The sequence below is a fragment of the Empidonax traillii genome, unplaced genomic scaffold, assembly GCF_003031625.1.
Source record: "Empidonax traillii isolate 1590-97213 ecotype Southwest subspecies unplaced genomic scaffold, ASM303162v1 scaffold14:size4059594, whole genome shotgun sequence".
NCBI classification, from domain to species: Eukaryota; Metazoa; Chordata; class Aves; order Passeriformes; family Tyrannidae; genus Empidonax; species Empidonax traillii.
In genome coordinates this window covers 3,075,901-3,103,018 of record NW_020955207.1, presented here as the reverse complement: position 1 = coordinate 3,103,018, position 27,118 = coordinate 3,075,901, and positions in this window count along the sequence as shown.

The window sequence follows — 27,118 nt, the reverse complement described above, 5'->3', positions numbered from 1 at the left end:
ATCCTTAAAGAATTATGTGTCTGTTTTTCATTATTTGAGAAACACACAGCTAGCTCCTGCATGAAGTAGAGTTATATGACTCATGAGAAGTCCCTGAAGTCCCAGTTTTGCTGTTCCATGACTGGAATACATGCACCTCACTGCCTTCACTGATGGGGACCTTCCAACTGCATGGCAAATGATGCCAGAATTTCCTGTGCTTTCTATTAGGCTTCTGCAAGGCACATGGCAAGCATCCAATCTGGGATGAAAGGAAACTGCCACTCATTTTCTCCTGTGTTTCCCCAAACAGGGGCTGTGCAGTCCTGCAAGGTGCCAAGCACCTTCTTTTCCTTGCAAGACTGATGGAAGCTGTGAGCACTTGGGAGTACTGAGACTGCCTGGCAGCAAGCCAGATCAACTTCATGAAGCGTATGAGAAAGAGACCAGCCCATCACAGCCTCTGTTCACATAATGTTCAGCTTTGATTGCTACAGATGCAGATCTGATTTTTTTAATTTAATTTCATACTACTTTCCAATTTCCATTGGAAATTTGTGCTTCAGGAGAAGCTCCAAGTTTCTCATGTCTTTGGCATTGACACAAGCAATTGGCATAGGCTCTAAATCCTGAGAAGAGTATCAGAGGAAATTCTAGATTGACACACAACCAAAGAATGTAGGGACTGCCAGTCTGTGGGCATAATTTTTGCGCAGCAAGTATCAAAATGACACTGTTCAGAAATCGGATGGGGAAGTCATTACCAGGTTCTGTGACAATCATAATCCCTTTGGTAGTTTTCATCTAAGCTTTTAAACTAGTATGAAATCAGCAGTGACCCTAACACATTGTTGGTGGTGTTTAAAATACTGCCTTCATCTTTAGTCCTTACCTGAGCCTGGTTTCTACAGCATTTGAGTTTGCACAATGGTATATGGGACTGGAATGCTGGCTTTGCAATATTTGCCAGTGAAAATCCCACTGCCATCACTACCAGTAGTGATACCCCCTGTCGGCTGCTCCTTGCTGTTCTGGTGTCTCTGATGTTAATTGCAGAACACCCCATGAGGTACTCACTGGCACAGAGTAAGTGTTAAAACGATCACCACTATTTGCAGCCAGATTGGCATGTTCCGTGTGCCGTACTATTGTAAAGCTATACAGTTGTAAAGGCATAGATTTTTCCCTGAAAGGACCTGAGGAGTGGCAGAGCTGAAGGTGGTCTGCTGCCTGCTGAGCCCTGGCCTGGAGGGGTTGCAACAAGTGTCTGAAGCCCTGCAAGGCAGACAGGAGGATTGTGTGACCCAAGTGGTAAGGAAAGGCCCTTTTGAGCAGCAGTGAGTATCAATCAGTCTTGATTCATTCAGCTGGTGGTCTTGAACTTCCCCCAAATTCTCCCTAGGCTCAGACTATGTCTCAGACTATCTTAAGTGAAACAGAACTGCAACAACTCTGAGCTCAACTCTAGTGAGGAGTTCTCTCCATTTTTCATGGCAGGAAATCTATGTCCCTTCTTCCTAATATGTGTATGTACATAGCATAGACATCTGTCAACTGCATATTCATTATCTGGCTGCGTCACATCTGTCAGGCAGATTCAATTAGGTGAACATGCTTCCGTCTCCAGCGAGACTTTCTGTGCATGCAAAATGCATCAACACCAAATGCAGCTTTGGAATCAGAAAAATGAGTAGAATGAACCAGGGAAAAAATGAGAGGTAAACAGATGTTTGTTAGCTTTTCCAGGTTTGATGCCCGAAAGGTTGTGTCTCCAGGTTTTTCAGAGTGTTTGCAAAAAAAGAGATTGTACAATGTCATGCAAAGAGAGAATGCTGGAGACATGTCAGACAGTTGGAAACATTTAACTATTTATTATCTGTCTTTCCCTTCTTTTGTTAATTTTTTTAAGAAATGCAGTTAATCTTAGAAGCTTCCTCTATGAATGACTAAGTCCTCTCTGTCTTTTTGAAGCCTGAAGTGCAGCCATGATTCTGCGTGCATGCGCATTTGATTTTTACACTTCACAGTTCAGGGTTCTTACAAACCACTGTTAATGTATGAGGTTGTGATTAGCCTCCAGAAGCCTTTTACAGATGACATGAAAGTGAAAACAGCCTTTGCTACCTCACAGAGCAATGCATTGCAGGAATGAGGCCCTCTGCTCTTGAGTTGCCTTCAACTGAAAACACGGTACGAGAAACTTTAGCATCTGAGTGAGCACTGGAGGATCACATAGGGAAAGCGATGAAGACACACCAGCAAGCACAAGTTGCATGTGATGAGCAGCAACACAGAAATGGCCCTCGACACCTTCAACAGGCTCCCTGCTGTGAGGGCTGGCCAGTGGCGCTTGCCCCGATGCAAGTCAGAGCAGCCTAGGACCACCCTAATTTGTAGCAGGTAGGTAATGTAATGCCTTGATTTCTTACTAAATTAATTTCCGCCTTTAATGCTGAAAAGAGGGAAATGCAGCCCTGAATGTTTGAGGAACTGAAAGAACTAACAGGACTCAAACACTCAGCTCCCGGGTAGATTTTACGTGTTTTTTATGCCTGCCTATACTCAAGCGTTATCGCTTTGGACCTGGAATCCTTGCAGTAAAGAAATTCAGGGTAGCAGTCTCTGATTAGCAGTGACTCAGACCTGCAGAGAATAGGAAGGCAGACTTTTGAATTCGTAGCGTCTGGAAAGGAATTTGCATTACCAAGTCAAAGACTAATTTAGATCTGCTGAAGTTCAACAGTTTGCATATATGCAACCACATAATGGGAAAGATCAGTCCCAAACTTCTTTGTATTCAGGCTGATTTTAAATACTTTCTTTGGCTTGGCTTTTATATGAACAAGAAAAAAGTGACACATTTCATTAATTTTTACATTAAATTTATTTGAAAAGACAGTTCTGTGTGCTTAACAGTCTAATTTAAGCACAGATGTTTTGAAACCTTTGTAATTTTAAAATCTAGAACTGCTAGGAGTTTTCGAGTTCAGGAAAAAGTACCCTGTAGCATCTCATTATAATGCAATCTTAATGGCCTTTTTGGACTAGATAACAATTTAGAGCTTGGCACAGGAACTTAATTAAACAGTTTTTTTCCAGTGGATCACTCATGAAAATGTTGCTAATATCTAGCAAAAAAAAATTTTTTTAAGAAGTACATTCTTACCATGAAGATTCTCCACTCAGCCAGGACTGGGAACTGAAGAGCAGAGGAGTCTCTGGTTTCAGTAGCAGTGCTGCATTGGGAACCCAGCCACTGTAGCCTATGGCAAACTGTCTTAGGTCTCTTCTTAAAAATCTTTAGTCTTGTGGTATTGAGGTAGTATTTTCTGGTGTTATTTCTAAAGTTCTAGTGACTGAATTCATGTTATTATTTGAAAATCATAATCACAGATGAAGTAAAATACCTGTTTTTAAAATTACAATAAAATTTGCAGTTTGAAAATGACACCAAGACCTAAAATCACTAACTGAACCAGAGGTTAACTACTGGTCTCCTTTCTTAGATTTTATCATTTACAAATGTTTCCACTTTCAAGAAATTTTATTTAAAAAAAAATTATAAAAAAATTATGCTAAGGCTTAAAAAGAATGGGAGTTTAGCAGTTTTTTAGCAGTTCAATTTTTTATCACCCAAATCCCAGTGGGCAGAGTTCTGGCTCCTGAACGTATGTAGGGTAATGTTCCCCGCTCTTGCCTTTTTTGCCTTAATCTCCAAAACAAAGCAAAACTCTGGGGAAAAAACCTGTCCATGGCCCAGCTGTATCATGGTTCCTGGGAACTCTTGTCCTGTCCTTCCCTGTCTCTTACTGCCACAAGGCTCTTCTGAAAGATCATGAGAGCTCATAAAAATAGTTAAGTGCCCTCGAGTGGTTCCATGTTCATCAGGAAATGACGCAACTTCAGCTGTGATTTTTAGGTGTGCAATGTATCATTAGGTAATTCCAGAACAAACTTAACAGACACTTGAAACTGGTTGAAGTAGCAGCAACAATTTGAGCTATATGAGGTGTTTTGACATTGCTCTCTGTTTCTTCGGTGTCTTCATGAAGTTCAAAGGCTTAAAATAAGAAAGCCAAGTGTTTGTTTGTTGTAGGAAAATGCTTGAGTTATATATCCACTCATTCTTTTATCGTTGCAGCTGCAGCCCTGCGTAAATTGCTGTTTCTTGAAGTCTCCCATTCATGGTCATGGTGGTAGATTACACATTTCCTTTCTGGAGGGCTAATTAAAATCATCCAAACTCTAAACTGTTAATTTATAGGTAATGTCGAGACAGCTGCAACATCTATAACCAAGGAAGCACTCTTTACTTGAATAAGTGGCCCGTATGCTCTTTGATATTTTATCAGGCTGACTTGGGAAAGGCAGATGTTTAACACTCAAATACTGCTTTTGCGAATGGGGTTCATCTGGTTCCTGCTGAAATCAAGAGAATTCTGCTTAATTTGCCAAAACGTGACATTAAAATCACAGGAGGAGGTAAGTGAGTCAGTCAATTCAATATTTATTTTTGGCAGAGCTCTTCTCTGGTGGAAGTTGTTCTTGCTGTATGCATGGGGGAGAAGGAGTGCTGTCAGAGCAGTTCAGGGATGCTGGCAGCCTTGGTATCTGGGCTTAGGATTTGAATCTCTATGGCCGCTTCAAACTAGGGAAGCATACCTGTAGTTAGAGACTTCAGCTAGACATCAGCTCTTCTTTTTTCTGATTTAAAACCTACCTTTTGGGAGAGATTTTCTACAGCCTGTTTCCTTTGGCAGATGATTTGCTTCAGTGGAACAGCTGCACCTTTGCAGGTGAAAGAAAAGATTAGCAGCAATGTGTGCATGTTTAACATTTAGATTTAAAGGTTTTTTTATAGGTAGTTTTTATGAATCCTGCTTACGTATTGTCCGTCATTAGAATCCTGTCTTCACTTCAACACTCTCTCTCTTTATTTCATTCTCACCTTTTGACAACAGTGAATTACCTGCTCTCTCTCTGGTTTGACTTTTTTTTTTTTTTCTTTCTCTATCAGTATTGCCACAGAATAAATAGGAAACAGCCAAGTTTGACAAGTGGCCTTCCTTCTACTAGATAGTTCCACTCCTGTTTTTTCAAGCACTGCAGCTGAGAGTAGCCCAGTAGGTAATTCCTTTCTTTACCTCTCCTGGCAGGAATGAGTTGCTGTGAGTCCAAGCAATGCACTAATCTTCTTCAGCTTAGCATTTAAAAGCTAGGTGTCCAGTTTGAATTGTCATCTAGACTCTTTCCCTTGGCTAGGCAGAGAAAAAGCAATTTCAAAAGTGATCCAACACAATATAGAAGAGGGGGAATAATTTTCTATAAAACTTTCTCTTTCCTGAAAACCAGTTTAATGACGTGTTTTCTTAGTCTGGAAGTTTCGTTTCCGATCATGCTAGAATTGAGCAGGACGAATGTTTGTACTACTCAGGAACCCACATCTCCTGGAAATGGAAATGTTTAGTTCCTTCAGTCCTCAAGTAAAGCCTTATTGGGCTAGATTTGTCATAGCTGAAAGAAAAAGAGGAACAAGTGAAACTACTGTGTTTACCTCATTAGTGGAAAAATAAGCCCTACATCAGAGTTATGGAACAAAGAAATGTTTTAGATTTTCAGTTCAGGTTTCCCCTGAACTTGTACCACTACTTTCATCAGTGCAATCAAAGTAGAATGAACTGATGAGCAAGAGCAGCACAAAAATATCTGTATCTCAGTACTCTTTAGCCTTGCGCCCTCCTTATCTTAATAGAGATCATAGTATTCAATTATTATCACTATATTTTCACATTGATACACTTCAACAATGGTTGTACTTTCAAACCCGGACTATTAGAGATGATAAATGTGCTGGGCAAGCTTTTAGTTTTTTCCAGAAGATTTCTTACTGTAAAATAAAAACAATTCCAGGCGATATTGATATGTCAAAGTGCTACTTTAATAGGATGTAAGGATAGTATTTCCTGACTGGGATACCTGCAAGAAAGGAAATAGATTGTCTGAGGCTGAGAAAATATTAAACTATGATGCATAACTGACAAAAATAGTAACTCTGATAGGCAGTTCTACAAATCTCTGGAGATAATTCCATCTCAATATACAAGCTCCTTGGCTGCGAAGGCGCAAAAAGTCTCTCAGTCAAATCAGCAGATCTCCACTTGATGAGGCAGGGCTATGAGACAGGAAAAGAGGGATGGATTAAAAATAGATAACTGACATATAAAGAGTGCTTATTCAGCCCTCACCTCTCTGGCAGGTAAATGATGCTCTCTCCATGTGCATTCATGGTGGAGGTTTGGGACCAGGCCACCTCAGAGGTAAAGGGAAAAATGCTGAATTAACTTCAGAGTTATTTTTGTTTCTGCAGTTCACCTTTTGTGCCTCAGTATTTGGTTTCAGCTCAAGCTTTTTCTCTCAGTAGAAGACACCGTAGTGACTAGTGATTGCACTGCAGTCATGAAGGTCTTCAGAAAAGTTTTTGTGAACAGGTGAAGAGAAAAAAAAGGTGGAGAGGACTTTTGGTTACACAAATCCTTCTTTCATTCTAAAAGCCACAAATTTAAAGCCAAACTATTATAGGAAAAGTTGCTATAGGAATAATTTAGTTGTGGCAGAAGCAGGTATACCTGGCACTGGTAAAACAAGAGCTGTGGAACAGGTCAAGTTTTAAGACCCATAGGGAAAACAAAGACACTGAGAGTTTTTACGTATAGATCAGCAGGAAATCTGTACAAGCAGAGGTGCAGAGGTGTAGTTGCATAGCACTCTCAGTTTCCTGATATGCTGCGTCTCAAGTGTGTGGCACAAGGTTACCTAATCTGTCTATAGATGGTCTCTAACTTGTGAAGGGAGATAGTTTATATATCACACCAAGAGGTGTGAATTTGGACTCTCTAAAGTCTGTTAGCTATGTGCACTGGAATGTTTTGGATGGATTGATTTTAAAAGCCAAGGTAAATGCAGAAGTAGTCAAGGAAGCTGCAAGTCTCTGAAAGGAAGCATATGTTCATTTTATGTATTTGGAGTTTTTTCCTGAATATATTGAATTCATGCTTTGTTTTGAATTGCAGCTTACACTGTGGCATATGCTTTACTGATTACAGCAAATTAGCCTGCAAAATCTAACAGGTGAAAGATGTTTACAGCAAAGGTTAGAAAACTGGAATGAAGGGATTAGATACTCAGGTTAGTTTTAAATATGTCTCACTGCAAGATTAAGTTGACTGGGAAGTTCAGAGAACAAATCTGAACCCACTTATTAGCAAATCCACTTCCAAAGACTGAGATGAATTTTAAGAGTTCAGTCTCAAAGCTTTATTTAAGGTAGTAGAGCTGTGCAAATATTGAAGGCACTTAATGCTTCTAGACAGGACTCGGTGGAGTGCTTCTTTATCTACTAAACTATCCTCAGCAATTCTGCAGTGAGAAGGCTTTAATTTGGATATGTGCACCAAACCACCTAAGCAGTGTATTTTTGGTTACTGTTTTGCAGAAAGAATAGTGCGATCATTTATATCAGCTATACTTGCATTTGCTGAATTTAAGGCACATGGAAATGTCTGGTGCTGGACAGTTTGCTTATCATAGAATCATAGAATCAGCCAGGTTGGAAAGGACCTCTGAGATCATCAAGTCCAAGCCCTGATCACTACCACTGTGGTTACTAGACTGTGGCACTAAGTGCTACATCCAGGCTCAAGTGGTAGGGTTCTTTTGATGTCAGGAGTGAGGAGGATAGGTATGGCTTTTTGGCAATAGCTCAGGAAGCTAAACTGATGCTTTTCCCTAAAAAATTACAGTACCTATAGGTCATTATGGCATAGCTGTAAGTACTGTGCAGAGACAGTACAGTGTGCTCCCAGAGCCATAGCTACCATGGGCAGCAAACATCTGCCAACTGAGCTCTCAGCTCCTTCATAAAAAATGTGATTAACCTATTAGCATCAAACAAGCTATTAGCGGTTTTTTCTCATAATGAATTTTTACTCAGGGTCTTTTAAAATGAGGTAATATGACCATTGTGCACTATTTGCATATTTCTGGTCAACCTAGAAAGATGAGCCTCTAGAAATTAGTATAGCCCTGGTGACAAGGTGTGTTACCAGCATTGAGGTGTTACAGGTAACCCCACTGAAACTTTCTGGCAGTAAGATGTTTCTTCTTAGAAGAAAATTCAATTCTGCCCACTGAAAAAGATTTTCTTCTTCCTTTGTGAAGGCTGTATATGCTCGCATCGAGGCGAATTGAACAAAGGCAACTTAGAAGTAGACTATCTTCCTAAAGTCGTCTGTCTGTAGTTTGATCCAAAAACCTGAAGGTATGAGTCAGTGCTGATATTTAGATATATGGTACAATTAATAAGACTGTTAGTGGAGTCCAGGCCATTTGTCTCACTTCAGACATTAGAAATAGACCACCAACTTTTTAGAAAACTCTGGACCGCAGGTAAGGGTTTAGATGACACCCCAGAATCTTACAGGGCTATGTCAAGGAGGGAAAGGTCTGACCTCTGTGCCTTCTTTGCTGATTGCTGCATGCCCCAGAGGCATTGGAATGGGATAAGCTTTTATTAAGCAAGTTGTTGGTGCTGCTCCATCCCACCTTCACAGCACTAATTTAGAACTTGCTGTATCTGGCATTTGGTTACTGAAAGGGCCAATGGGATCAACAGAAATAGCATTGCTTTAATTAAAGAATAAAACTGGTGCTTGGCAGGAAATGCAGATTACTTATATTCTCTTCAGCCCAGATTTTAAAGGTATTTAGATGCTTAAAGATAGAGGTAAGTACTTGGAAGATTTTTCCAAGGTAGCTATATGCTCAGCTCCAATTATTTTTAATGAGGCTTTTGTGCCTCCTTATTTCAAAGATGCCTGATAGGAACATGTGTAAGGGCTAAAGCACTAGAGGGCCTTTACAAATTTGCTATGATTTCCCTATTGAATATGAGACTTCATTATTTAAGCATTAAAAGACTGATTTGCCATTAAAATGATCTGCAGACTGTCTTGATGCCTTTAACCTTTTAGTGGGCTAATGGCATTCAACACTGAGTAGACAAACTGGAAAAAAAATAGTATTTTCTAGCTCATCAGAAGAATAATTTTATGTTACAGACAAGCGCTGAAATTATGCAACAGCAAAAGTGTGAGAGAGGGGGAAGAGATGTGTGTATCATAAAACATGAGAGTTTTTTCTGAGGCTGCTGTAGGGAGTGTCCGTGCTTTTGTGCTACTGTCAGACAAGTGGACCTCAAGTTTGAAGAGTCTCCTTTCAGTTACCTGAAGGTAACACTGAGTAACACGTGGTCCAGCTCGTGGGGCATGGGTTTGGCACTAGGGGAAACAGGTTTCTGCCCAATTGCAGGTACCCTATTCTACTTGACTGGTCCAACATCACCTCTCTTGGGAAGGTGTTTTGAGATCTCCCAGTGCACAAAACTACTAGCAAAGAGTCACCTTCTCATGGTAAAAATAGTCAGTGGGAATAGGCACATCATCAGCCAAAGAGGCCAGAAAGGTCTGGAAGTCCCTGTAACCAGGGACTGTGAGAAGTTCACCTGTACCATATTCATGGTTCATTTTATGCTCACACACACAGAGAGAGAGAGAGATAAGCACACATCCTTTTCTCTTCCTGAGATATTCCCTTGCATATTTACCAGTGTAAATACGAATTTCATTGATAGAAAAAAAGCTCTGCTGATAATGATGCCAGTAAATACTAGACTGCTTAAAAGCATGTTTTTTTCAAATGATAAGCTGTGATGGGGTTGGGAAGGAAAGGTAGTTAAAAAGGTAGTTAAAAGCAAAAGTTCAAAGCAATGTACAGATAGAACATTAAAGCATGAGCATATGTGGGAAATGGTATGCATTGATTTGGTTTTAATTCCTTTGGAAGAAGTGGATACTGAAAGAGAAAGTACTGAAATATGAAACTGAGACAAACATCAACACTCAGCTGAATAATTACAGAAATGGTTACAAAGAGCATGTTGAGAATGGTACTTAATCTGATCATACCTGTGATGGTGATAATTTCTTTCATTACCTGCTTTGTTCTGATGTGACTCTGAAGCCACCTGCCACGTTTTGACCTCAAAAACCTTCTTTTTCTGTAAAATAGAGAGTGACTGTAATATTATATCACTGTAGTTAATTACTTAGTCACTATGTTGCCATCGGTGCAAGATGTGCAACCAAAGAGGTGGCAAGGTCTGTGCTGTTAGTGTATTAGCATTGCATGTGCTGTATGTATGTTTGGTGAAAATTTTGGGACAAATAGCTTTTTAGTTTTAAAAGAAGTGTACTTTCAGGCTAGCTGAAAGAATTTGTACAGAGGTCAATGGATAGTTTTAGCCATAAGCAAAAAGAAAAATGAAAGCAGAAGAACTGAGGCTCTATTTAAGTAAAAACATTGTGATACTTGCTTCAAAATTACATTCTTCAAATGTAATTCTTTCAAGTGCCCTAGTGTGCACTTGAAAAATAATGCTCAAACATTTCATTTTTATATATAAAAAATATGAGTAATATTATTTTTTACAACTTTCTGTCTTGACCAAAGCACAGAGATCATGGTTATGTGTGCCAGAGTGTATGTGTGTATGCCGTAACTGAATTAAACAAAGTTAATAACGAGCAGGAGTTTTGAAAAGGAAGATAGCAAGACTATAAGTTCATGATGGCTTAGCTGATACCTTTTGTGTTTTGATTTCTTTTTGACATTTACTACAGACCAAACCTAGCAATTAGCTATTTCTGGTTTGCTCTTTCTGTCTGTTATCTCACGAGGCCTGTCAATATACCTCTTTAAAATACTACAGCACAGAAAATAATTTTATGCTTTTTCAGCCTGCTTTTTGTTTTCATATAATTGGCATTTACAAAAAGTGCAAAACATTTCCATAACAACAGTCCAGCGCATCTCTTTAATTTCAAGCACAAGGACAGATCCCTTTCCATTTCCATAGGAACACAGCAATAAATCACTAGTGAAAGGCTGGAGTTTTTTTATGTATTCATAAGCAGTAGTTGGTAGGTTTCGATATGTTTAAAACCTGAGAATGTAGGCATTTGAAAACAAGTAGGAATTGGGCTGAGTTAATCTTCAGGCAGTATTATCTGAATGCACCAGGAGATAGTGCAGATCAGTGATCTGGTAGGTACTGACATTACTGGGAGGCTGGTCTAAAATGGAACAGATATGTGGTAGTTTATAAGGAAGGGCATTTGCATGTTCCCAGGATAGTAATGTCATTCCCAAAGACAGTAGTCTGCTGCTTGGCAAACTGGAGCAATAAACTGTGTAACAAGAGATGTATATTCAAAATTGGAGCTGAGCCCATGAATATATTTATCTGTATGCCAAAGAAGGGGGCAGGCAATGACTTTTAAGATGTGAAGAGTTCTTGCCTAACGCCACTGCTTTAAATGTCCTCAGCACTCATCCAGACAGCATGCAAACCCACCACCCCTCCACTGTGAGAACAGAAATTTCACTTCTTTGTGCATGGGGATGAATGTTCCCTCATGGCCTTTATTGACCTTGGGATTTGATGTAGTCCTTATGGAACAGAGAGGAACTTTATGGTGGTAGCCCAGCACTGCAGGCAATGATGTCTAGCACTTTCCTCTAGCAAATTATTGAATTTCTCCTAAAAAATATGTCTCTGATGTTCTGCTGGATACTTGTTCCACATTTCCTATTCTCTGATGATTATAAACCTCTTGTTTTTCCATACTCTGTTTACTCACTGCCATTTTGTGTTCTTTTGCTCTGGTTCCAATGTCACCTTTTACTTTGAAAGCTCTTCTTTCTGGTGGAGAATTAGTTGTCCCTTTCCTCTAGTGTGATCACTGAAAGTAATCTTATTCCTGCCCACCTGTGGCCCCACAGTCTTCAAACGCTTGAAATCAGATGTGATCTTTCTATATAAAGCACAACCAATACTCAGTGCAATAAATTACAAGAAAAAAAAAGTTGGACGGTTCAGTAGAAGAAAAGATATATGGTACCATTACAACCTGTTTGATTAGTTCTTCAGTTCTTGGCAGAAATATTTTCAAGTTGGCCAGACTTCTGAGTGGATTCCTCTATTCTGGCCTCTCTCTCCTCCCCCCTTTCCCACTCCATCACACTGAATATCATGGACTAAAGCTGCATTTTGATACCATCAATTAAGCACTGAGGGTGCACTGAGATTAATGTTTTTGTTTGGATCAGAGTGAAGATTTTAAGTGAACCTCCTGGTTTCTCTCACTTAATTCTGTACCATGGAGTGGTTTCAGAGCTCATGAGCTGTGTTACTTCAAGAGGAAATGAAAGTTGAATATGTGCTGGAATGCAGCACTTCAGTCACAAATGGACATCTTGACCAGGAGGCCAGAGTAGAAATAGAAAGTAAAAACAAACACAGCACAGTCTGGAAATCAGGTCCTCAGCACCAAGTGTTTCACTCTATAGGCCCACCCATATGGTTCATATTACTTGCTATTGCAAGTAATACTCATAATATTCATAATAATAACAATAATATTCATAATACTTGCTATTGCAAGACGTAGGCTCAGTCATCTGCCCCTGGGTCTCTCTTTCCTGGCTCTCTGAGGGTGTGGTATAGGTGGATCATACCTGCATGAAACTTTCCTTTGCCTTTATAATGTCTTTACATCTTTCTTTATTACTTTTAATTTGCTACAGGGTGTCTATCCTACCTTTAGAAAAGCAGACAAAACTAACAAAGAAGTGCAAACTGGCTGTTCCTCCCATGTATTAATGCAGAAGCACATCACTGGTAATCAAGAATAGGATCCAACAACACATTCACCTCCTTGAAACAGATTCCTTTGGACGGTATCCCTTGGTAACATATTGACTCATAAATAGCAATTTGAGGATAAAGAAGACAATTGTACTAGTAAAACCTACACTGAGGTAGAGTAATATTTGAAGACTTGAGTTAACATGACAGGTTTAAATCCTGCATTTACATATATTGACTTTTCTTTCCTTGGTGCTGAAAGCATAAAGATCTGTCTTTCGCTTATTAGCATAAAAATGCTGGCTTTTAACAGAAAGAATAACAAACTGGTTATCTGCCTTCTGGTCAGGTACACTGCCATAACATGGACTACGAACAGGTAATCCTTTTGATAGTTTTTCATCTCATTCAAGGGGAGCTGTGCTTGCAGTCCTTACTTTTGGAGAGGTGCAGAACAGGGCCTGTCTGACTGCAGTGCTCAGGACTTGATCCTGCATTACTGTACTTGAGCTGCTCTGACTTGGGAAAGAAGGACTACATGTTGAAGGAATATTTGAAAAATTCTTTAATATTAACAGATGTTTAATTAATCTAACACAAGCCATGGCCTGTGCCTCTAGTCCTGCAAGTTTATCAGCTTGCTTTTCCTCAGCCTGTCTGAATGATTTGTGAGACAGTTTAAATGGAGATTTGAGATCTTGGTGTGTGGACATGAGTTGGCGTTCCTGTGGTAGTAATGATGGGATTGTTCCTGGTGTTAATACAACAGTGAAGACAAGCCTGAAGCAATAACGTTTTATATTTTGCTTAATATGACTTTATTATGGAATGATCACCACTTCCAATGAAAATGAATCCTAAGTGCAGTACATTGTTAGTTGACTGCAAAATTGTCTTATGGTCCTTCTTTCTTTCAGTTTACTAAGTTTATGGACTTGGTTATGGGAGAGGAATGAGTGCTTATGAAGAATATGAACAAGTAAGTTGTATACCTCCCTGTTCATGTAACTTCTGCAAGCATAATTCATCCTAGCATGCAAAGAACATAAGCTAGCTGATTGCATGTCTCTCTATAAAATACCTCATTTATGAATACTGCCTAAGGTAACATCCTATTTAAATTTTAGACTTTTATACAACTCTGTTCTTGAACAGAACATGTTGTGTTTAGCACCCTAAATCTTTGAAAATTTTATTTCATTGTTAATAACACATTGCATAGGAAGAGGAAATACTCTCGCCCTGTTCATTGCAAGGGCTTGTGAAGACTGAAATACATATTTTTAAGAGCTCCCCTCAAAATCAGTTTAAAAATGATGAATCAAACACTGAAAATGTGATTGTTAATCCCTGATAAACTATTTCTTCCCACTACTTGATCCAAGCTTAGGTATGGAATATGTGGCACCCTGCCTTGAGTGACTGATTTCACCTTCTGTAAACCTGAATTGTTTGCAAGATTTGATGTGAATGTGAACTCACTGAATGCCACAGAGACATTACTCTTTTTGCTCGGCTGATGTATTCCTCCACAAGTATCAGTTTGCACACCTTGTGGACACTCAGAGCCCACAAGAGGGGCCCCCTAGGAAGGGCAGTGCTGTCTGGCACTGTGTTTTGGGAGCCTCTCACCTCCTATAGCTCCAGAGGAAGAGAGCAACAGTACTCAGTCACTTCCAAATGAAAGGTAAGGGAAGAGAGCACTGTTCTCTCCTCATCTCTGGGACAAGACGGGGCCAGGCTGGTAAGGGTTATGCAGGTCTCTGCACTCTCATGGGTTGGCTTTGAGGTTGGACAGGATGAGAAGGGATGTGAGAAAAGAGTCTTTTCTGGTTCTTATCCAGTTGGGAACGGTTTCACAGAAGCTGCAGTGAAGGGGGAAGGGCCTTGAGGGGAAGCCATTTGAGGAGCTGCTGAGGTCACTTGACTTGTTCACCCCAGAGAAGAGGAGAGTGAGGAAAGACCTCATTCCCCTCAACTTCCTCTCGAGGATCTCTCCTCTGATCTCTTCTCAGTGGTGACCGGTGACAGAACTGAGGGTCAGGGGAGGTTTAGGTTAGATATTAGAAAGCTCTTCACCCAGAGCACTGGAACAGGGTCCCCTGGGAAGTGGTCACATCCAACCTGATAAAGTGTTCAAGAAGCATTTAGACAATGCTCTCAGGCACATGGTGTGACTCTTGGGGATGGTCCTGTGCAGGGCCAGAAGTTGGACTTTGATGATCCTTGTGCGTCTCTTCCAATTTAGAATATTCTGTGAGTCTGTGATTGCATGGGGTTGTTAAAACAGGCTGTCACTCCTTCCCCAGGGCACAGTTCAGGCTTAAGATAACTTCCCTTATTGTATGCTTTTTAGTGCAGACATTATTAATTTGGAGACAAATCTTTCATAAAATATTTTCCCTCTTTCAATTTAAAGACTCCTTTCCAGCTACTGTGATCCTGCTGACTGGCAGTTCAAAGGAGAGCTTATTTTCTTGCCTTCTGAACAGGCTGATGCATATATCCTTTGGGGATACTGCTAGGAACCTGAGATGAGCAGGAGAGGAGAGGTGGTGGTGGAAGAGACAGCCAAGTGACACGTCGAAGGTGGTGTCTTCCAGCAGATACCAACCAGCTTTCCATGGGCATTTGGCTGCCTCTGCACTGAGTCTGCAGACTTGGCATGGTAAAAGTCCTCATTTCTTTCACTGCTGCTTTGATACTCAGCTGTTTAGAAATGTCTTCTCATAAAGACCTACCTACAATATTTTTTTTACCTGATTGCATATACTAATTGCATATGCAGAATTGTGAAGAACATTGGCTAAATTTAAATTTTTAAAGAGAATTAAATACAGCTCCCAGCTGAGCTTAGATTCCCAAAAAGTCTTTTAATGTGTTCATCTGTTTCACCACTTACCGTACTGGATAATTTTATCCTAAGCTGTATGTTTTCCTTGAGTTCATCCTACTGCAGACTTTGCAGAAAGCTTTGTTTTGCCATGAAGCTTATGTGCAGCACTCTGGCCGACATGCCTTTTATTTAAAATTTATTTAAAATAAATACAAATTTTTACTGACCCACCACTTTAGTAACATTACTCAGTGTGTCTGTCTGTGTCTCACAAAGTCCCGGTCACTTTCATGTTATTTGTTAAAAAAATATTAGGCATCCTTAAAAAAAAAAATCACTATATTAATGGGTCTGTCAGTCAGAAGTTACCTTTGCTTGTGTCCTCTACATGTTACTGTTCTTAAGTTCACAGATGAAAATTAGGATTTTCAGAACTGACAGGTGCTTTCTGAGTGATGTGGGTTGCATTCAGGATGACATTTTAAAAGGAATTAATTCTTAATGTTCAGCAGAGCTTCTTGCAAAATTAGACTGTTCCCAGGTAGCTCAGGCTGAACAAACAAAACAGAAATATGCACTTGCCTACAGGTTTCTCAGACTAAGATCCAAATTTTATTTGTGGAAAGCTTTCCTCTCTCTCTTGTCCTTATACAGTGGCTTCTGAGATGTGAAAGAGTCAATTTTTATTTTTTCATTTTTTTAGATACTTATTGTCATCTGGATGATATTTCGTTCAACCCAGGGCCTTAAATTTGACTTGTTGTGTTTTCTTTTGCATTTTCAATGTTTTGTAAATAAATCTGTTCACTTATTCTTAGTGAAACTATTTTAAGAAAGTTCATCACAAGCTGCGCAGAGGGACACATGGCCCTGCTGTGCAAGTAATCTTTCAAAGATGTGTTAGCAAACAAATTTATAGCAGTGGTATTCATGAAGAACCCTGCGAGGGAGCAAAAGTCATCCATGTGAACCATCTGGAGCGGCTCCCTGACAGTGAGTGACAAGTGCTGGATGCAGCGGTGGTCCCAGTGTGCCACCAGGGCAGCTGCTCGCTGGGACTGGGACATCATGGGGGGTCCATCCTGGGGCATTGGGCTCCTCTATGAGGTTTGGGATGGGCTGAGCCCAGATTGGGACATCAGTCTAAGGGTAGGGGACAGGATTAGCAGGTCCTATAGCCAGGTGGGACAGGGCTGTGAGGAGCTGAAGACTGCCATTGCTGCACACTAGGACGTAGGGTAAAATGGGGTCCTGGGCTGTAGGCAGAGATAGAGGTGTCATCAGGAGGGGTCAGGGAGGGACACTAAGGGCTATTCATACCCTCAAGGCCCTGGCAGCATTTCTAATGTTGTCGAGAACTCACAAAACCATCTGTAGTTTGGGACTGATGGATGTTTCTAGATGACATACTGGCAGCAAATGAGGTTGAAATTTGCTAAAGAAGTTGGTCACTATTAATAACTTTACTTGATCAAATTAATGCATGTCAGGACGATAGCCCATGGTAATCTCTCCTTGGAGATTGTTCTTGGCAGGGGATAGATGCATGTGGCTCCAGTCTCTGTGTGTGTGACAGGACAGGATGAAATAATAGCAGTGAGCCACTTATATGTGGTTATATTTGTATTCTCTTGCTTAAATGAATAAGTCCTTCTGCTTTGAGTTTGGCATATTGGTGGTATTAAAAGCGCCTTATAGTGCTGCCTTTCTGAGTCTTTCTTGTAGGGATTGTTAGGCTGTATGGTTTGTGCCCAGCTGTTGCTTTTTGCTGCACAATTCTAATCTGCTGTACTAGTTCACCCCAGAAACTGCTTCTCATTGATCTCTGATAAAAGTGTCCTTATGATGGTGTTGCACCCACCAGAATGTACATTCATCCCTCTGAGTTTTCTGGTCAAAAAACTAACACTCCACAAGCAAATGGATGCTCAGAGATGTTTATAAGGGAATTGGCTGACTTCAATATACAGTCTTCAGATTGATCTTAAGCATTTCATGGCCATACATTTTTCAGATGGGGCCAGAACATGGGCAGGCTTATACATCTCCAACTTCACTGTGTATTACGATTTATTTGAGCCAAACAAACACGTTTGAGTTGATTGAGGGATACTAGTTATTTCTGGTTTATTGATTTGTATTTACTCCTTTTCGTCACTGGTTTCCAACCAGGTGTGGAAGAAGAATTTCTCAAACTTCAGAAGAGTCTGCCTTATGTTACCTGAAGCAAAACCACCACATTTCTGGCAAGTGGATAAGACATACAATATTTTTAGACCCTGTATGCTGCCTTAGGAGGCACAGATGCATTTGAAGAAATATCCATATGTTCTGAGGCATAGCTGAATTCCAGCCCTGAAATTTCTGAAGGTTCACAGCAATGAAGCTTAACAGAAAAAGGAGGTGCCTAAGGAACACGACATCTGGGTTGACCTGGGCTGTCTGCCTGCATCAGTAAGTACAATGGAGTAGTAGGAGGGGATCTATAGAGCAAAACAGCTGACACTGAAAACCCAAAGTGCAAGATACGCACGTTTCAGGGGGATGTACTTCAGATTAGTCTGTAGACTCCATGTCTTGTCAGTGACTGGAGTGCCCTATGGGCAGTCATGGAAAGCTTCTAAGTTTTATTTGAGAGACTCTCAGTTTGTGTTCTCCAGTTCTGCTCAGCTGTGTGAACCAAAATGTGGGAAGTGGGAACAATTGAGAGGTTCATTTCAAAAGAGCACTCTTGATCTGAGCTAAAGGGCTAACATAGATGCACCTGTAATCTTTCCCAGTCTGTCATGGATTTCTAGTAAGAAGTGTTGCAAACTGCTGCACAAATCTGAAAGCTCTACAGAGGTCTCACATTTATTTCTTATCACACTGCTGGCAAAGGGAGTATTTTTTCCAAGCCAAATGTCCAGTTATTGATCAAATACTTTATTTAATTGGTGATGAAACCCACTGTGTGTCTTGGGGTTTTAGAAAGGCAAATTTGCTGCAATCTAGCAGCCCACATAGACTGTTTGCTTGAGACCCAAATTACTGTTTTTATTCAAGTATCATTAAGGGCGCATAAAAACTAAAGGAATTTCTTAAGACACGGGAGGAAGTGAATCTGCATTTAATGAAATTTGCCAGAGGAACCAAATTCTGGTTTATGTTTTCTGTGCCAGCATTTCTGCATGCAATTGCCAGGAGGCTCTTACAGAACTGTGATCCAGAAGCAAATGGATCAGCTTTAATTGTGTTTTCCTGTGGAGCAGAAGCACAAGCTCAACCAACCTACCAGCATTTCTTGACTGAAGTTTTCTTCTGTTTTATACTGTGGGCTTTTTCACCAGCTGAAGGTGAACAGATTTGAACATGTTTGAACATGTTTGAACAGTCTTTCAAACATGTAACAGCTGAGGAAGGTGTATGGGGTACAAGTGTGAACTAATGTTTATGCGCTGAACTTGCCAGCTTTTCGTGCATGATTAGAGGAGCTTATTCTTTGTGTGTCATGGTCTGTGTGGTGGGAGGAAGCTGAAGCCACTTATCAGAATTCAGAATGTGAAATCATTTCCCTACTGTAAGTTCAGCAGGGTTTTTACTAATGACCTCTGAAAGCCAGGATCTCATGTGGAAAATTCAGATGGTTCAGCCATGGTATGGTGACTTTGAAAAGGTGAAGTTAGCTGGGGAAAAAGAAGCAACTGAGATAATTGATCTAGTTTCAGAAGCAGCTTTTCAACAAAGACAGGGAAGGAATTTGGGTTATGGAACAAGACACTGAAAGATTTTATCTGAACAATTGTGTAAACTTGCAGTCTTTCCTCTTGAAAGACAAAGTCAGACTGGGACAAATACAGAAGGGGCAAGGAGTGGGACAGGGAGCCTGATGCCAGAGCAGGGGAAATAAAAGAGCATGGTTTCTTTAATCAAATGAGATAAAAACACAGTGGAAGGTGAGCATGTAAACACTCGAGAGTGCTAACTTCCCAGTCAGAAGGACAAATTAAGCAGAGTGACAACAGAAGCACATGAACAAATGGTTATTAAAAAGCCATGAATAAACTTAAGAGGCAAATTTAATTTCCAAGCACTGGAAGTGAGAGGTTCTGAAAAACCTTTCTGACGCTGGTGAGGGTAAAAATTCCTGTCCAAGACTGAGCTGGATAATACTTTGTGAAAGGAATAGTATGAGGTTGTGTCTGCAGGAAGACAGGACAGGACAAAATGACCCTTCAGGATGCCCCTTCAAGTTTTGTGTTCTGATATTAGAACACACTAAGGAAAACAAGGGGAAAATACAATTCACATAAAAGCAGATATTTTTACAAATAAATAATTAAATAAATGTGGTTCCTTAGGATCATATTGTAAATGTGAAATGCCATCAAAGTAAATGCAGTGTTGTTATCTTTACTGATACAAGTACATTATCCAGTACAGAGGTCAAATGATTATTGTATTCTTGCTTGTGCATTAGGTTCGGGTATATTCTGGTTTTGCTTGCCTGTATTTTGCTACACGTCTGTAAACAGGAAGGCTAATTATTACAGCAATATGGATGAGGTAATGGAGTGTGACTGTCAGGAGTGCAACTGGTGAACAGGCAGAAAACAGGCTAATGACTGAGGTTTTGTAGGCTGTCAAAAAAACAAGAGTTCTGTGCAAGATGCCTGCAGTATTGTGCACTGGGAATATGAAGGCTGGAAACAGCCAAACACAGCAATTGAAGACACATGGTTTAAGTTGAACACATGCTGCTGGTGATGACTGAGGCTCAACTGTGTGCTTAATGAAATGAAGCATTTTAACTAATGGGAAAGTACATGATGCAGTGTTTGAAGATCTGATTAAATACATGCAGAGAGGAGCTATGATCTGGCTGTTCTCTTGGCTAGCTATATCTGGACCCTCCTATATGCCGTTTGTTCAAACCAATACAGAGTCATAGAATCATAGAATTGTTTCAGTTGGAGGGAACCTTAAATGTCAGCTAGTTTCAACATTCGTGTCATGGGCAGGGACACCTTCCACTAGACCAAGTTGTTCAAAGTCCCATCCAGCCTGGCCTTGAACACTGTTAGGGATGGGGCATCCACAGCTTCTCTGGACAACCTGTTCCAGTGTGTCATCACCCTCATAGTAAAAATTGCTTCCTAATATCTAATCTAAACCTACTCTGTCAGTTTAAAACCATTCTCCCTTGTTTTGCCACTATATGTCTTTGTAAAAAGTCTCTCTTCAGTTCTCTCGTAGCCCCCTTCAGGTACTGGAAGGCTGCTATAAGATCTCCCTGGAGTCTTCTCTTCTCCAGACTGAACAATCCCAACTCTCTCAGACTGTCTTCATAGGATAGGTGCTCCAGCCACTGAATGACCTTCATGGTCCTCCTCTGGACTCACTCCAACAGGTCCACATCCTTTCTGCATGGGGGGCTCCAGTGCTGACCACAGTGCTCCAGGTGAGGTCTCACTAGAATGTATTGGAGGGGAAGGACCACCACCCTTGGCCTGCTGATCACATGCTAGATGTTGTCCAGACAAGGTCTTTCAGGTGAGTATGGTCTTGAGGGAAGGCTGTGGTTAAATGGGACAGGATGTAGGATCTTTTGTCTGTGAGAGATAGACACATAATTGCTCTACTAATTGTGGGAAAGCACTTGTGTATTAGGGGGTAAGCATTTGTGGAACAACCACTGTTACGGAGCTTCTGTGTCTCCAAGGATCCCAGAGTACCAAGAGACACTGTGGGAGAGACATAGCCATTAAAAAGGAGAACTTGACGCATATTTGGTTTAATAAGATTAGATTACTGTAAAAGATGGCTTTTGTTGTCCTTCAGAATATCTGCAGTGTCTTGCATTCTCAGTGTCTTGAGGGAAGAGTAATTCAAAACACATGTAGAGAGCAGAGAAGGTTGTACAGTTTTTGAAAAGGTCTTTCCATGATCAGTACTGTGGAAAGAGTTAAAAAAAAAACTATTTAAATCAGTGTAATGGCCTCTAACTTTGACACTAGAGGAAATACAGTCTAGTGTGTTATACTGCTCACAGATTGAATCTAGTGATTGAAGCACAACACAAATCAACTCAGTAAACTTGTTAATGAAAGTGCTCCTTTGATTAAAATTGCTCAGTAAAGTGGCCATGTGGAAATTTTAATGGGCATCATGGCTTGTAAAAAGTAAACAAAAAGATACAAAGCTTTTGTCCAATATTGGTTTCAGATGAGTATAGTGCAGTACCTCAACAGATACAAGTTTGAATGTGGCAGCGTGGCCTTAGTAGGGCCAATGCAACAGTTGGACTTTGATATTATTATTATTATTATTGTTGTTGTTGTTGTTGTTGCTGTTGTTATATTGCAGTGCTCTGGTGTCTGGGGCATGTCCCCTGAAACAGATGAGTACAAGGGTATTCCCAGTGGTTTGCTGGACGAGCCAGAAACAGGACTGAGCAACTGGAGAAAAATTCGAAGGGACCTTGAAGACCATCTACTTCTAGCACCTGTTCCATGGACCTTCCACTAGACCAAGTTGCTCAAAGTCCCATCCAGCACCATCCTATATTGCAGCACAGCTGTCAAGTGAATTGCCTGAGGAGGCTTCTGCAGGATGCCTCAACCACAGAGGGCATGTAGGCTTGCCATAGATGGGGTAACAGATGAGAGTGAATGTTCAGGAGTTCTCATCAGGCAAAAGTGGAGTCCTCCCTGTCTTTCCATCCTTTGGGATCCCTTTTGGGGTCCCTTTGGTAAACTGCTGTACTGTGAGCGGCCTGTGGAACAACTCTAAGATGTCCTTTGAGGAAAGTGAAAACAAGGATCGTTTGGGCGGCAAACCTGGATATATACTACCAGCACTGCAGGTAGGATGCAGCCTGGCTTGCTAAGTGGTATGTTTGGAGTGCCACAGTTTAATGCAGCACTGAACCAGCTGCCTGGTGGGCTCTCACATGGCTGGGGAGGAGGCACGTGCTCACCCGAGATAGCCTTGGTAAGGCTGCTGAAATCAAAGTTCAACCCTTTTTCCAGGGTTCAGTGAGTCATGGCATTTGGAGTTGTTATCAAATGCTCCCGAGCTTACTGTCCAGCAAGGAGTTAAAACAAAAAGTCATTGGGGTTGAGTGCTTTCATTTAGACCACAGCAGTTCTACCAAATCCAAACCAGAAAGAAAGTGCGTATGTGTCTCTGTCTCTGTGTCTCTGTGTCTGTGGGTGTGGGTGTGTGTGCACGTGTGTGTGCACGTGTGTGTGCAGGGAATAACCTCTCAGACATATTTTAAACAAAACCAAAATCAAAATTATCTTATGTTTCAAAGCAGGTTTTAGAAGGTTTTTTGGTGGTTTAATTTTGGGTTTGGTTTTGTTGGCCTGGTTTTTTTTTCTTGTTTTCTTTTTTCTTTAGCAGCATCTAGTAAATACTGCTTTCTTGAGCTATGCTAGGAGTGACAGATGGAATAAGGGTGACATAGAAAAGCAGATGCCAATCCATTTGGCATTTGGGGGGCAGTGGGGAGGCCATTTTTCACTTAATCTACTCCCTTGGCCATGCAAGGGGAGGAGAAATATTGTGTACAGCACTGGGTTTTGAAGTCAAAGGACCATATATGGATCAGTATCACTGTGCAGCACCTCAGACCACTTCCTGTTATTTTTCAAAAAACACGTTGTTATCCTTAATTCCATTCTGTGAACATTTAAGCAAACATCTATCCTGCCTTTGGTGAACTCATAAAATTATGCTTGTAGTGTATGTTACAGCAACAGTTGAGCTACAGCTAGAGAAAGAATGGAAAAAAAAAGGAATGTTCTAAAATGTATAACAGTGCTGAGGTAAAAAGGCAAATTCAGTGATTAAATGAGGCAGCCAGTCTGCTCAAATACACCATCCTGAGAAAACTGCTGCACTTTACTTTCCTTTAAATACTAAGTAACTTCTTCCTTCAACAACACATTCTCAGTTAAAACCATACTCAAGAAGGATACTGCAATACAAGGTTTTTATTTCATGGTCACTTCTTTGTCTTTCATGGTCACTACTACAAAAAGTGCAGCAAATTGCTGCCTGTGTCCTCTCCTCAATCCAGTCACTCTAAGTGTTTGCAAATCACCATCCTGCAAAATAATTGATTCAATGATGGTAGTACTTGAAACTTTGAACAAATACTGAAATTATAAACACTTCAGATGTATAAAGCATAGTGACAATGGTCATTACCATCAACAAAAATTAAGGGAAGACAGATTTTACTGATGGAGCATTTTGTCTCAAGAGTAGAAGAAATAAATGTGTTGTTGCAGGACAGAATGTTCTCTGGGCATGAAAAATGACGCATTTTAAATAAGAGGGAGGTAATTTTCCTTTATTTTTCAAAGTTAAAATTAGTGTAATCTCTCTTATAATTATTAAAACATGCTATGTATGTCTCCTTAAAAAATAGTTGTGAAAGTTGTGTATTTGCTACACTACTCTTTTACATTCCGTTCTGTCTTTGGCTGGGTGGAAGCAACCGTGTGCAATAGATGGTTCATGCAGTTTGGTGACTTGGTGTACCATACCTTTTGGTGGCTTCAACACACATCTTGGTGGCTTCTGTGTGTGCACACCTCTGTGTATATATGTGTATATTTTGGGTGGCCTGTTGTTGTTCAGGAACGTGGAAAACCATTCCAGAAGAAAAAAAAAAAAAACATTCTCCTTTGTCAGACCTCTGTAGAGACATCAGTGTTTTCTGCAGCTGTTGTTCGTGAAGCTGTAGCATCTTTATATCTTGGACACATCCAGCACTCTGCATATGTGACAAGCTGTCAGTGGACTCAAAAGTTAAGAACTGGAAAGATATACAGTGTGATTACACAGGTTTGGGTTTTTTAGAATAGTAAGCTAAAACCCCTCTTAGTTTGTCCTACCGGGTAAAATTAAAGTATGTTTAAGCAATGTTTTGAGCCTGTGGATATCTTCCACCTTATAAAACACCTAATTGCCACATAAAATGACCTGAAGTACATACCCTGAAAAGAAATGAACATGGGATACCACTGATAGTGCTGAAGTCTGCTAAGACAACAGCAAAGACTCTGATGTGAGAGTCCATGTGCTATGGGGAACCTCATGGTATTTTATTGAAAGGTCAGCTATAGCCTTTGGGTTTTTTCTTATTCTGAAGCTTTATAAATGTAATTGAGAAAAAGATAAAGAGAATATATGCATTTCATCAGATGTGTGTGGTGGTCACTGATAGTCCTCAAATTTGGCCGATGGTAGCACAAAGTTTTGTTTAATATACACATAAATGAAGAGAGATATCTTTCACTCAGAAAAAAAAAAAAAACAAAACAATAGCATCGCAGAGTCAATGTTAAACATACCTGACCTTGAAAGTACAGACAAAGAATAGGAAATTCTTTCTTCCGATTTTGAGATTTCATTAACTGTATATAGAGATCTGGATAGAGGAATGGTCTGAAAAAAATCTGACCAATGCATTGCAGATGAACCAGGTCTCAACAAGTAAGAAGCTACACTAAGTCTCTGAGGCCATCACTAAAATGATGCGACTTGGCTGTATCAACTAGCAAAAATTCTTCTGTGTAGTCCAGCTATTTAGGTAGGTGTTGCTGACACCCAGTGTTACAAGTCTTTTTGAGGGATAAAAAAAAATTAACAAATAAAAATTATGTTGTATCAGGCTCCCTATTTCATTTATGAATTTCTCAAGTATGCAAAAGTCTTGTAGCTAGTGAAATTTGAAAATAGTCAAATAGTGAAATTTAAAAATAGTTCAAAGTTTCAAGTCCTAGCAGCATTAAGTCAATTATTTTGCAGGATAATAATTTGTAAACATTTTGAGTAAACATTTTAAGTTCCATCTGTGTTTGTTGGTTGAATGGGGACTGAACCTGAATCCATTAAATATGAATTAACCAAAACTTGAGTTAAGCCCCAACAAATGATTGAACTCTTTCCTCCACGCTGAAAGGCTGAGCCTTATTTTACAACCCCAGCCTCTGAGTATCCTGGCTCAAGACATCCTAGCATCTGTTGCTCTCCGGTGGAAGGAGTTTGCGTCACTGACTTTGGTAGCCATAAGATGTCCCCTGTGGCCTGCACTTCCATAGTGCCACCATGCAAAGCTCTCGGGGCATTTAACTAACTTTGCATAACTTTCAAAAAGGTCCATAAACATGTCTTTACGTTTTCACTGAAGCCAGTGGGGCTTTGTGTATTTTGAGATTCCATACACCTAAGTTCTTTGCTTGATCATGTCCAAAGGGCATGTTCGTCATGATTTAACCCCAACCAGCCACCAAGTTCCCCCACAGCCACTCCTCACTGCCCCACTAGCAGGACTAGGGAGAGAATCCTAGTGGTAAAAGGTAGAAAATTCGTGGGTTGAGATAAAAGCAGTTTAATAGGGAAAGCACATGCATGCAAAGCAAAACAATGAAATCGTTCACTGCTTCTCGTGGTCAGGCAGGTGTTCAGCCATCTCCAGGAAGACCAACACCATCACTCCAAACCTCTCCCTTCCTCCTTCTTCCCCAAACTTTATATGCTGAGCATGATTTCATACGGTCTGGAATATCCCTTTGGTCAGTTTGGGTCACCTTTCCCAGCTGTGTCTCCTCCCAGCCTTTCATGCATTCCCAGCTTCCTTACCAGCATGGAAGTACAAAAAGCAGAAAAGGCCTTGGCTCTGTGGAAGCACTGCTCAGCAATAACAGAATAACTTATTGTTAAAGAAATGATGACAGAGAGCAAACATTTTTGCCATAGAATGGTGGGAGAAGAAAGAAATATAGGAAAATAGGATGGATAAAACAATAGTCCATTGCAGACAAATGATGAAAAGGTTATGTTTGCATCTTAAAAACTCATTTCAAGATTGATGGCTAGCTGGAGGGGAGCTGTTGACTTATGGCAGCATTTGACTGTGGCACTGAATTTATGTTACTTGGCAACGGTAACACTTATTAAGTAAGAATGCACCACACCTCCTGGCTGGTCCAGCCTGCATCCCTTAAATCATGCAGACTAGTATGTGAGACAGAGGTCATATCTGCAGCTTCTGCGAAATTCCTTGTAAAATTTAAGTGCAGATGCTTCTCACAAAATTAAAGGTTATTTTAACTATATTTCTTTTCCAAAAATACTTATCATAACATAGGGAGGACTGTTCCTTTTCTTTCAAGGGTGTGAAATGCTTAGCACATCTGGGCTTATAATGTCTCTCTGCAGGGCACAAGGCACTGAGTTACACAAATTCTCTCAGGGTGGAGCTGATGTTTGATGTGCTTTTGCAACTACAGGAATTTGTCCTTTCCAGCGCAGATGGGGAGGAGAATGTTTCTCTTTGTGTTAAGAGACACTTGTAGGTGTATAAAGAAAGTTACAAAACCAGAAAAAAATAAAGTACACTAACTAGGAATAGCTGATCTTTATCAATTTGTTCAAAAAGTTTCTTCAATAATTTTCCCCTTTTTATTTCAGGTGAATTTGCTTAGACTGTATATTTTTTAATTCATTGCCTAAGGATATGAACAGCAAGCAAGGTAAGTTTG